Source organism: Callionymus lyra, chromosome 16, assembly GCF_982586985.1.
Source record: "Callionymus lyra chromosome 16, fCalLyr1.hap1.1, whole genome shotgun sequence".
Classification (NCBI taxonomy): Eukaryota; Metazoa; Chordata; class Actinopteri; order Syngnathiformes; family Callionymidae; genus Callionymus; species Callionymus lyra.
In genome coordinates, this window is record NC_141833.1 from 14,899,952 (window position 1) to 14,912,462 (window position 12,511).

The window sequence follows — 12,511 nt, forward strand, 5'->3', positions numbered from 1 at the left end:
AACGCTTTATTTGAATATGAAAATATCAGACTTTTGGCTGGGAAAACTATTAAAAGAATGATGTGTAATGAAAAATTAACAAGTTCACTAAATCAAATGTATATTTTGAATCACAAAAGTAAAAAAAAAAGAAACTGTAAATACTTCACATTAATATAAATTAATTTCTATAGACGAACATTTAATTATAATAAATAAATGAAATGTTATAAGCAGGAAATAAGCAAAAATAAATAAAAGAAAATCTTTGTTTTATTTTGAAAATAAGTTCTGCCGTTTTAATTAAACACCTCAATTGAACAATAGTGACACACACACACACTCACACACACACAATATTTTCTCGCACACTTTCATCCATTAAGCGACTCAATCGGCTCCATCAAAACAGCCGCCAATCAAAATTGTGTGACTCACTTTCGGGGTCGTCTCAACAAAAACACACTTTGTTTAGTACTTGAACCGACAACCAGATACTTTTGGTGACGGAGAGGCGGAGGTGGTCGGGGTGACAGTCCGTGTTATGTGAGAGTGACTGGCTGTTCTCAGACTCTGTGTGGTCTGGGTGTGTGGTCTCCAGCTGACATGTGTGTACATGTGTGTGTGTGTGTGTGTGTGCGTGTGTGTGTGCATGTGTGTGTGTGTGTGTGTGTGTGTGTTTACTCTGTGGAGTTAGATCCAGGCCTCTGCAGCCTCGGCTTTATTAGAAAGCTCCGTCTTCCGCTCGTCAACAGTCCGACGGATAAACACTCGACCATGTGATGCTTGAGCCTCAGATTTTGTTTTACATTCTAACTTAACCAATAATTAATCATCAGTTCGTATTTCCAAAATCGCTTCTTTTTTTTTTTCATGAAATGAGAACAGCCGTCCGTCCCAGTCGCTGGGGTGAAGAGACGGGGGACACCCTGGACAGCTCACCATCACTGGGTTACACGAGCACAGAACGAGCTCACAGAGAACGTTAAAAACTCCAAAGAAAAGAAAGTTTCCTTCAAATCCAGAGTCAAGTCAAGCGAGATCTGTGGGATCAACTTATATTTTGATAATCAATATTAGCTTTTGAATTTATGAGCATTATCTCCTTTGATTATTGCTAGTCCTTTTAGCTTCAAAGATATGAAGCTATTATCTATGAAGCTATAAGCTATGAGGCTATTAGCTATGAGGCTATGAGGCTATTAGCTATGAGGCTATCAGCTATGAAGCTATAAGCTATGAGGCTATTAGCTATGACGCTATTAACTACGAGACTATTATTTATGAGGCTATTATTTATGAAGCTATTAACTACGAGACTATTATTTATGAGGCTATTATTTATGAAGCTATTATTTATGAAGCTATTAACTACGAGACTATTATTTATGAGGCTATTAGCTATGAAGCTTTTAGCTATGAAATGATTAGCTATGAAGCTAATAGCTACAAGACTGGTATTAATGGGGCTGTTAGTTCTGAAGCTATTAGCTATGAAGCTGTTAGCTATTGTACTATTTACAAGTAACATATTTGATATGGAGCTAAAAGCTATAAAGCCATTGTATATGAAACTGTTAGCTACAGTGCAATTTAGTATTTACCTATTTACATATTAGCTTTGACGCCATTTTCTATGAAACTATCTAGGACGTTTTTAATTCATGAATCTAGCTATAAAGACTGTGCTATGAATATTGCTATGACGCTATTATCTATGAAAATTGCTATTATTTATAAAAAATAGCTTTGATGCTACTTACAATGAAACCGTTAGCTACAGTGCAATTTAATATTAACCTATTTGCTGAAGCTATTAGCTATGATGCTATTTTCCACTATACTTTCTAGGAAGCTTTTATCTATGAATTAAGCTAAAAAGCTATAATCTATGAAAATTGCTACTAAACTAGCTATGATGCTATTATATATTAAACAAGCTATGATGCTATGATCTATTAAATAAGATATGATGCCATTATCTGGTGACGGTCTGATGAAGCATCATGAAACTATTTACTATTACTTATTTTCAGAGCCCACTAGATGGCGGTCTCTGCACTATTTTCCTTTGTTTTATACAAATGTTTGAATGAAACGTCACATCTTTGTAAACGGATGGCGCCACCTACTGACCTCTTAACAACTTGAGACTGTTTCATGAAGCTTCATCAGGCCATCAAGTTCAAGAGTCAAGTTCTTTTATTGTCAAATATACATGTATGCAAGACATACAGCATAGATGAAATTGTAGTCCTCTTGATGCAAAACATGAAGTAGACAATTGAAAGGACATTAAATAAGACACTCAAAAAATAAATTATAAATAAAAAATAAAAGTAGCTATGATTCTTTAATCTGTTAAACTAGCTATGATGCTATAATCTATTAAACTAGCTATGATGCTGTAATTTATTAAACTAGCTATGATTCTTTAATCTGTTAAACTAGCTATGATGCTATTGTCTATAAACGTAGCTATGATGCTATTATCTATTAAACTAGCTATAATACCATTATCTATTAAACTAGCTATGATGTTATCATCTATTAAACTAGCTATGATGCTATAATCTATTTAACTAGCTATGATGCTATTATCTATTAAACTAGCTATGATGCTATAATCTACTAAACAAGCTATGATGCTATCATCTATTAAACTAGCTGTGATGCTATCATCTATTAAACTAGCTATGATACTATTATCTATTAAACTAGCTATGATGCTATAATCTATTAAACTAGCTATGATACTATTACCTATAAATATAGCTATGATGCCATTATCTATTAAACTAGCTATGATGCTATCATCTATTAAACTAGCTATGATACTATTACCTATAAATATAGCTATGATGCCATTATCTATTAAACTAGCTATGATGCTATCATCTATTAAACTAGCTATGATACTATTACCTATAAATATAGCTATGATGCCATTATCTATTAAACTAGCTATGATGCTATCATCTATTAAACTAGCTATGATACTATTATCTATTAAACTAGCTATGATGCTATCATCTATTAAACTAGCTATGATACTATTACCTATAAATATAGCTATGATGCCATTATCTATTAAACTAGCTATGATGCTATAATCTATTAAACTAGCTATGATACTATTATCTATAAACATAGCTATGATGCTATTATCTATTAAACTAGCTATGATGCTATAATCTATTAAACTAGCTATGATAATATTACCTATAAATATAGCTATGATGCCATTATCTATTAAACTAGCTATGATGCTATAATCTATTAAACTAGCTATGATACTATTATCTATAAACATAGCTATGATGCTATTATCTATTAAACTAGCTATGATGCTATAATCTATTAAACTAGCTATGATACTATTATCTATAAACATAGCTATGATGCCATTATCTATTAAACTAGCTATGATGCCATTATCTATTAAACTAGCTATGATGCCATTATCTATTAAACTAGCTATGATGCTATTATCTATAAACATAGCTATGATGCTATTATCTATTAAACTAGCTATGATGCTATAATCTATTAAACTAGCTATGATACTATTACCTATAAATATAGCTATGATGCCATTATCTATTAAACTAGCTATGATACTATTATCTATAAACATAGCTATGATGCTATTATCTATTAAACTAGCTATGATGCTATAATCTATTAAACTAGCTATGATACTATTATCTATAAACATAGCTATGATGCTATTATCTATTAAACTAGCTATGATGCTATCATCTATTAAACTAGCTATGATACTAATATCTATAAACATAGCTATGATGCTATTATCTATGAAACTGTTACAGTGCAATTTACTATTAACCCATTGGCTATGACAGTATTAGCTAAGAATGTTTTGTCCATCAAGTTACTAGACATGAAGCTATTTGACATGAAGCTATTATTCATGGTGACATTAGTTTAGAAATTATTAGCTAACAAGCTATTATCTATGGAGCTATTTGCTATGATGCTTTTATCTATTGACCCATTAGCTAGTAAGCTATTATCTAGGAAGCAATTAGCAACAAAGTTGTTATCTAAGGAGCTATTAGCTATTATGATTGTTATGACATTATGAAGATTATCTAGACAGTTTAAATGTCCTGTGACAATATTACAATTCTTAAATTATCTTATCGAAAATATTATGATGCTAAAGTTCAGTTTTTTTTTTTATATAGTTTAATGTTTTACACAATAATATTTTGAAGTAGATGGATAGTCATTTTCCAATTATGACAATTAATTGATTTTCTTTTGTTAAATTTGAGCTACTTCCATAACAAAAAATATAAACAACCAGTACTTTCAATACATTCAGTATCTCTGCTATATTTTCCAGCGAGATAATGAAAATGGCAACAGAAACAATCGTCGACTCAGACAATGGTCAACACTAAAACCCTCCCCACGAGCTCCAGGGTGACATCCAAGTCACCCGGACCTCAGTCAACCCCTCTCTCCGGGCTCTTCTCCCACAGGGATCACGGGGGAAGACGATGTAATGCAGCACTGCTGAGAATGCGCCGTGAAAATATAAATACAACCTCGCTGCATTTCCACCGTGTAAATAAACAGGGCCACCCGTATTTCCAATTAGAGCTGGTGTGGAAGGCAGGAAACGTGGCAGACGAGGAGAAGGCGCTCCTCCCCTGATCCCGGTCGGGGGGCATTGGACTGAGAATATCCCTAAAACTAACAGTTCCTGCTACGACCGACCCGAGTCTTACCATTAAAGGATCTACAGTCGTTCCACGTCCGAGGGGTACGATTCCCTGAGATCTTCAAATCTCCTCAAAACCATTTTTAGAAAAATCACTCGCCCGGGCCCCGGCCGAGGTTATCGAGACTATCTGGTCGAAATGAGGCGTACTCTCGCTCCGAGTCTTCTTGGAACAACCAGGCGCTGTTATTACACGGCTAAGACTCGGAGACCACCCAGGAGTCCTGAGGTCCAGTGGAGTTTTTTTTTTTTTTTTTCGGGGGTCCTTTAATGTGATGAGAAAGACAAGAGGTCCCCAGAGGAGGGACGGAGCTTTGATACTCGCTGGCAAGACCCGGGGGCTGGCACCGGCCGTCGCCTCGGTCGTGGTCGACAAACTCTCAGACCCATTTGTTTGGAGAAACACACAACTTAAAAAAATAGTATCAGGGAAACATTAGATGTATTTTCTCACTAGCTGAAGTACCTGGTGTTGCACAGGGATTTTTAAAACAGTAAAAATGACTCTGGTGAGTGAAGGTCGAAAACAACTTTTTAAGTGTAACTTACATAAATGATAGTTAAACTACAGAGTTCTAATTTAGTTTAAACTTTTCTTGAAATTAAACAAAGAAATTAACAAGCAGCACGGTTAGAAAATATCAATATGGCGATATATCGCAATATTCTGTTTCACGATACTGTATTGATATTCGACAGCCTAGTATTAATGTTACATTTTTGCCTTGCAAATCATATTTTATGTGTTACTATAGACAATAAAGTGTTCAAAATAAAATATACATTTTAAATTTACATCAACATACTGTATATTCATGCCGTGTTCATTTTTGTGTCGCAATTAAAAATCCATAGCCATTACGTCCTCTATTACAAAAGGAACAATAATATCCAGCAGGATCTCAGCGATGACTGAGGACCAGAGGATACAGTCGACTCCAGCAGCTTTTAAAGCTGATGTTTGGACATATTTTAGTTTCAAAACAAATTAAAGTAGTTACGACTTTGTCAAGAGTCATGTGGTCTGAAAATTCTGCAACAACAGAGTAAAGTACTAGACAATACTACAAATATATACTCGTTTCTACAGTATCACAATATATCGCAGTATATCGTAGCTTTGCCCCTGTATCGTGATACGTATCTTATCGCCAGATTATTGCAAATACACACCCCTAGCAATAGTGATCGTTTTCTGCCTTTTCGGTCTTTACGAACGAATAAGGCCAAAAACAAATAATCATCCACAGAGCATGGCGCTCATTTAAAGCCCAAGAATTGCTCTGTAGGACTCCGGTAGGGTAACCAAGTTGACTCAATGAACTTTAAGGATATAAAATATTCAGATTATATCGTTAAGATTTAGCATGGAAGCTAATCCTTAGCAATGAAGGGTTTGCCAGACGGATTTAGCAGCCCGTTAGTTCGAGGCACAGACTATGGCTTAGGTGTCTGTTTGCTCGAGAGACGTATCTCCCGGGGTATAGATGATAATAATAAAAGGGTCTCAGACCATTATTGCTGCAAATGAATCCTATAGTGTTGTGGGATGTCTGACTTTTCTGAATTTCTGTGGTCACTTCCATGCAAGAGTATCATGAAAGTTTACTCTTTGCTCGGATTATAAAAGACATCGTAGTTTAAGGAGGTCGTATCATTGTGACCGTAAGAAAAAATAACATAACAAAAATGTCAGGATAATTATAAAAATAAGGGAGAAAAATACAAGAAAGAAATATTGAAAAAAATGGAAAATGAAAAACGAATTATAGGAATAAGCTTAAATTATGCTAAGATTAAAAGTCGTTTCAAATTTTGCTACAATTTCGCTTTGTCTTGGCAAGCCAATGTGGTTGCTTGGCTCGATGGGAAAAATAATTAGAAAATGTTGACACTCCACGGATTAAGATGTATATTTAATCTTTTTTACCAGGGTTTTCCTGGTCCCGTTTAATTGAATTATTAATAAAAAAAAATAATGTTTGTTTCCGATTAATGTTCTACACATTCTTATGAGAACATCATAATTTAACAACTGTATGTTTGGAAAGAAATCATAAGAATGAAGTTATTTATATAAAAAGTGTGTGTTTATTACATTTTTTCAATTATCTTTCAGTTAAAAAAATGTTAAGACAAAACTCCAGACCAGTGAAACCGGGGGGAAAAATAGAAAATAAAGTCCTTAAACATAACTTAAAAAACTAAATATAATTAGCTGGTAAGTCGGGTACATAGGTTTATTTTATTATCGGTCTGAAGAAAGGGGAAAAAAAATAGATATTATTTAAATAATGAAGAGAGGAGGAGGATAAAAGAGAGTAAATTAATGCAGATGATGGGCCTCACAACTACGAAACCATAGTTTTATAATATGTAATAAATATATTTTAAATGTTTAAAAATTGGACCCTTCTTTTTGCCTTTACAATTCGAAAAAGGAGCTGGAATTCTGGAAATATACCTTAGTTTTTAATACATATGGTTCAAATTGAATTAAAATAGGACCCTTTTTTGGGGGGTTCTGCCCCCTTTCCTTTGACCCCCTTACCCACAGTTTTTTCTAGCGCCTGCTGGTGCCGATACAGTATTTTAAAAGGTAAGTAAGTAATTTTTATTTGTATAGCGCTTTTCCAGACCAGGGTCACAAAGCGCTTAAACAATCAAAACAATATTCAATAAAGTATATACTTTAAAGATCAAGATAACACTGATAACACAACAGGAGTTCCAGAAAATTAAGGACATAAATACATTTAAATAAATAAATAAATAGGTATAAATGTAATGATTAATTCATGACTAAATCTAGCTGAAGAGACAGCAAACGTGGAAACTTCTCTGCCTGATTAGAAGCAGCTTTTGTTTAGATCTTCCATCATCAATTGTTGGTCATCTCTCTTTGATTGGTGTCGACCACAGAGTCTCGTCGTTCCTGAGCAGTCGCGCTGAAAAAAAAAGAAAAAGAACCCGTCAGTGTAAACACCATCCTCGCATGCTTGGGACTCCTGAGCGCCGAGACCACAACGTAAACAGACGCCGTCCTTCTCATTTAGACGCCGAGACGTCACTCAGAGCCGGTTCTCGTGCGAAGAGACGGAGATATTTAGATTTCATGTTCTGGTCGACAAGAGCAGATGGAAGCGAAGATTGAGAGTTCTGTCTGTTCGACCAGATTCGTGTTCTGATAGAAGCCATCTCTGAGAGGTATGTTCAAGTGTGCTGAGAGAATACTTTTTTATACTTAAATTGAAGTATAAAACCTTTATTTTACACATCGCATAGAAAATATGTATAGTATATTCAAGTGTACAATGATTACAGTTGTTTCGTATTACAAATTAAGTATACTTAATGTTTCCTTTTGACATCCCTTTAGAGAAAAGTATTATATTTAGGTGTACAATGAGTATACATGAAGTTTACTTTTGATAAACCTTAGTATATTTAAGTGTACTGTGAGTATTATAGTATTAAGTTGTTGTAGAATTTAAGTAGAAATCGAACAGCAATTTGTGGGTCTGTGAAAAGGCAGTACATTTTACCAAAATACCAACTATAAGTATATTCCCAGTAATTTGGAAGTATAAATAATATTTTACTTTGGGTCTATAGTTTAGTTTACAGAATTATACTCAGAGTGTATACCTAGTACACTGGTAGAACAGAGATGAGTATACTTGAAAGCATACTTTTGTAAACTAAACTACAGACTTGGAATGTATGCCTAGTACACTGGAAGTATAGAGATGAGTGTACTTGAAAGTGTACTTCTGTAAACTAAACTTTAAAATAAGAGTGTTTACCTAGTACACCGGTAGTATAAAGATGAGTGTATTTGGAAGTATAATGTTGTAAACTAAACTATAGACTCAGAGTGTTTACCTAGTACACTAATAGTGTAGAGAGAAGTTTACTTAAAAGTATATGTCTCTTAACTAAACTACAGACTTGGAGTGTTTACCTAGTACACTGGAAGTATAAAGATGAGTATACTTGAAAGTATACTTCTGTAAACTTAAAATGATCCTATTTGTTCGAATAAGTATACTTTTGGTACACTAAAAGTACATGCAACATACTATACTTATACTTATACTTATAGTTAAGATAAAATGAACTTTAATTCCTTTATTCTAAGGGATGTTTAGAATCTGTGGTAAATGAACAGCTTTAGCATTTAGCATTTAGCATTGAGCAGAAATTCCTTCTTCATGCTTTACAACTTCTTCGTTTGATCTGATGGAGTCGAAGCTCCAGTTTGAGATGCGCTGAAGATAGTCGGAGACATAATGTGAGCAGCTGCTATGAAAGTCATCCCTGGAATGTGACAGAACTGTGACATCTGCGTAAGCTAGCTCGACAATTAACGGAGATAAGGCTTGAATTATCTGATTTGAATTGAGGGGGCCGGGGGGGACGGGGGGGTCACATCCCTGAGAAAACGACTTCCTCGTCTGGTTTCGAAACCTCCGAGTCGTGAAAACGAACAAGTCGCTGCACAATCTCAATATTGACCTTCCATTAAATGAGTTTTCTGTCCCGCTAAGACGTCCACAAGTCCTGGAGGGGAATGTAGATCCAGCGGCGATGTGATGGTTTAAACCACCCGGGTTAGATCAACACGCCGCGGACCGGTACGGCCGGGGGAACACCCTGGTGCAGGATTAGACGTCTTACCCGACATCGCTTCCAACAACACGGAGGTGTTTTTGCCCAGAGATTGACATTCGCCCGTGTGATCCCGAACGTCTCCGCTGGCGAATCAATAACGTGTTTTCCTGCCTTAGCGCGGATTAGCGTCCGAGCGTCGACGACGGGAGGGTCTCTGGTGAAGTATGTTCCAGTTAAAGTATCATTCGAATTATCGCGTTTACGGACGTTTAGTTACAGTCTGGTCACAAAATAACTCGACAAGTTACTTAAATGACATTTTCTGTATATCTCAGGTAGTATAGAGATGAGTATGTCTAAAAGTATACTTCTGAAAAACCAAACTATAGAATCAGAGTGTATACCTAGTACACTGGTAGTATAGAGATGAGTATGTTTAAAAGTATACTTCTGAAAAACCAAACTATAGAATCAGAGTGTATACCTAGTACACTGGTAGTATAGAGATGAGTATGTTTAAAAGTATACTTCTGAAAAACCAAACTATAGAATCAGAGTGTATACCTAGTACACTGGTAGTATAGAGATGAGTATGTTTAAAAGTATACTTCTGAAAAACCAAACTATAGAATCAGAGTGTATACCTAGTACACTGGTAGTATAGAGATGAGTATGTTTAAAAGTATACTTCTGAAAAACTAAAACATAGAATCAGAGTGTATACCTAGTACACTGGTAGTATAGAGATGAGTATGTTTAAAAGTATACTTCTGAAAAACTAAACTATAGAATCAGAGTGTATACCTAGTATACTGGTAGTATAGAGATGAGAATGTTTAAAAGTATACTTCTGAAAAACTAAACTATAGAATCAGAGTGTATACCTAGTACACTGGTAGTATAGAGATGAGTATGTTTAAAATTATACTTCTGAAAAACTAAAACATAGAATCAGAGTGTATACCTAGTACACTGGTAGTATAGAGATGAGTATGTTTAAAAGTATACTTCTGAAAAACTAAAACATAGAATCAGAGTGTATACCTAGTACACTGGTAGTAAAGAGAGGAGTACATTTGAAAGTATACTTCTGTAAACTAAACTAAAGACTCAGTACATACCTATTACACTGATAGTATAGAGTAAAGTATACATCCAATCATACTTCTGTAAACTAAGCTATTCTGTGTAAAGTGTAAAGAGAAAGTGATTTAAAAGTAAGTACCAGTACCATCACTGTGTGCTCACTTGTGTTTTGTCTTCGGTTGAAGAAAAAATAAAGAAGGTAAAAAAATTTACTTCATAGAACAAAGCTTACATCCACAATTTTTTAGGGTTACTAAATAAGCTAGTTTTCCGGAACTAACATTTTCCATGTCAAAAACGATGGCCTGCCAAAACAGAAGTTAAAATGATCTCCATAGATGAGGTATGCACTTAAAAATAATAAAGGTAACTAGAGGTGTCAGAAAATTAAAAATATATATATATATTTTACCTTTGAGATTAACATTTTATTTTAATTCAAAGTTATTGAATGGTTTATATTTCAATCGCGCATGTATAAAAGATAATCATTCAATGGTTGATTTTACAATCAACACTCAAATATTCACAGCGTTTACTCATTTGTGTGCTGCAATTAAACTTATGGCCACTAGTTGGCGACATTCATCATTGCCTCCGTTCCAAAGTAACATTAAAACCGATGAAATGGCAGCGATGAGTGAAAAAGAAAGGATTTACCAGCAGTTTTTATAGCCGATGTTTGGACTCATTTTGGTTTTAAAAAAAGGTTTAAAGTTAAGAAATTAAAGGTTGTTCGAGATATTAGTCCACTTCATTGTTTATTGTTAATATAAATTTGTTGTTGATATTTTGAGAAGTACTTTCCTACCATGACTTTCACATTTGATTAGAGAAAGTATTTTCTAATTTCTTTGTTGTAAAATCCAGAAAAAGTGTTGTTTCTTTAAAATAAACAATATATATAGTTGTTTCTACAGTATTGCAATATATTTTATCGTCACAGATGTACTGTGATACGCATCGTATCAATGGATTCTTATCAATACACAGCCCTTATTTGAACGGTTTGCAACGGAAAAGAAATCGGCTTCAAAGAGTCAAAATTGACAATATATTTCTCGACTTTTGTCTCCTATAGAATAAAACTGTCATTAAAATCCTGAATATATATTTACTGTAAAACCGTGTGGACGTAATTCTTCTACAATCTACCTCCTGACAATTTCTACAATTGCTAGCAGCTAGCATTAGCAAGACAACGCGCCGAAATAAACAATTTTTCATTCGTCATCGTGCTGTAATCGTGTCACTTTAAGTCAACTGTAATATGAATGGATGATCGAACAGGGGGGGTCAAAGGTCATTCTTGTCAGGTAGAGATACGGTAACTGTAATGTTTCCTGGTTCTTATCTAATGCTGGGATGTCAATAAAGATTGACATCCTTTTTTTCAATGATTAACCATTATTATTATTATTATACATTATGGATATTTAAACATTCAAACTAATTCAACAGATAATACAGGATCATTTGGTAAATATTATTTCTACACAATGAGGCTCAATCTTATCTACGCAAAAGTATTAAAAAAGAAAAACATTACAAGGAGCTGCTTCGCTTAAATTGACTGTGATATCAGAAATCCCTGAAGTGATGAAAGGCGGCCCCTAGAGGGCCCTGCAGAGGGAGGTGGAGCCTGCAGTCTTAGCGTGACAGTGTGGAAAACAGCTGCCGAGAGGTGTGGAAAGGACTTTCTACTCTCAGCTGTGAAAACAGTTAACAAGGCGACTCACACACACACACACACACACACACACACACACACACACACACATGCAGACATTAGTGAGACGCAGAGATTAAGAGATATGTTGGACGTCCAGGCTGCTGCCGAAACAGATTCATACTCAAGTTTTATTGGCTGACTCAAGCAACTTTAAAGATCAAGAAAAGAAGCTTAAAAACTAAATATCCAGTAATAGAAAACAACAATAAATGTTTTTTAAGTAAGTAAGTAAAGGTTATTTCTAGACCAGGGTCACAAAGCGCTTTAAACTATCAAAAATAATACACAGTTAAAAATATATACTTTTAAAGATCAAGACACAAACACAGGAGTCCCAGAAAATAAGG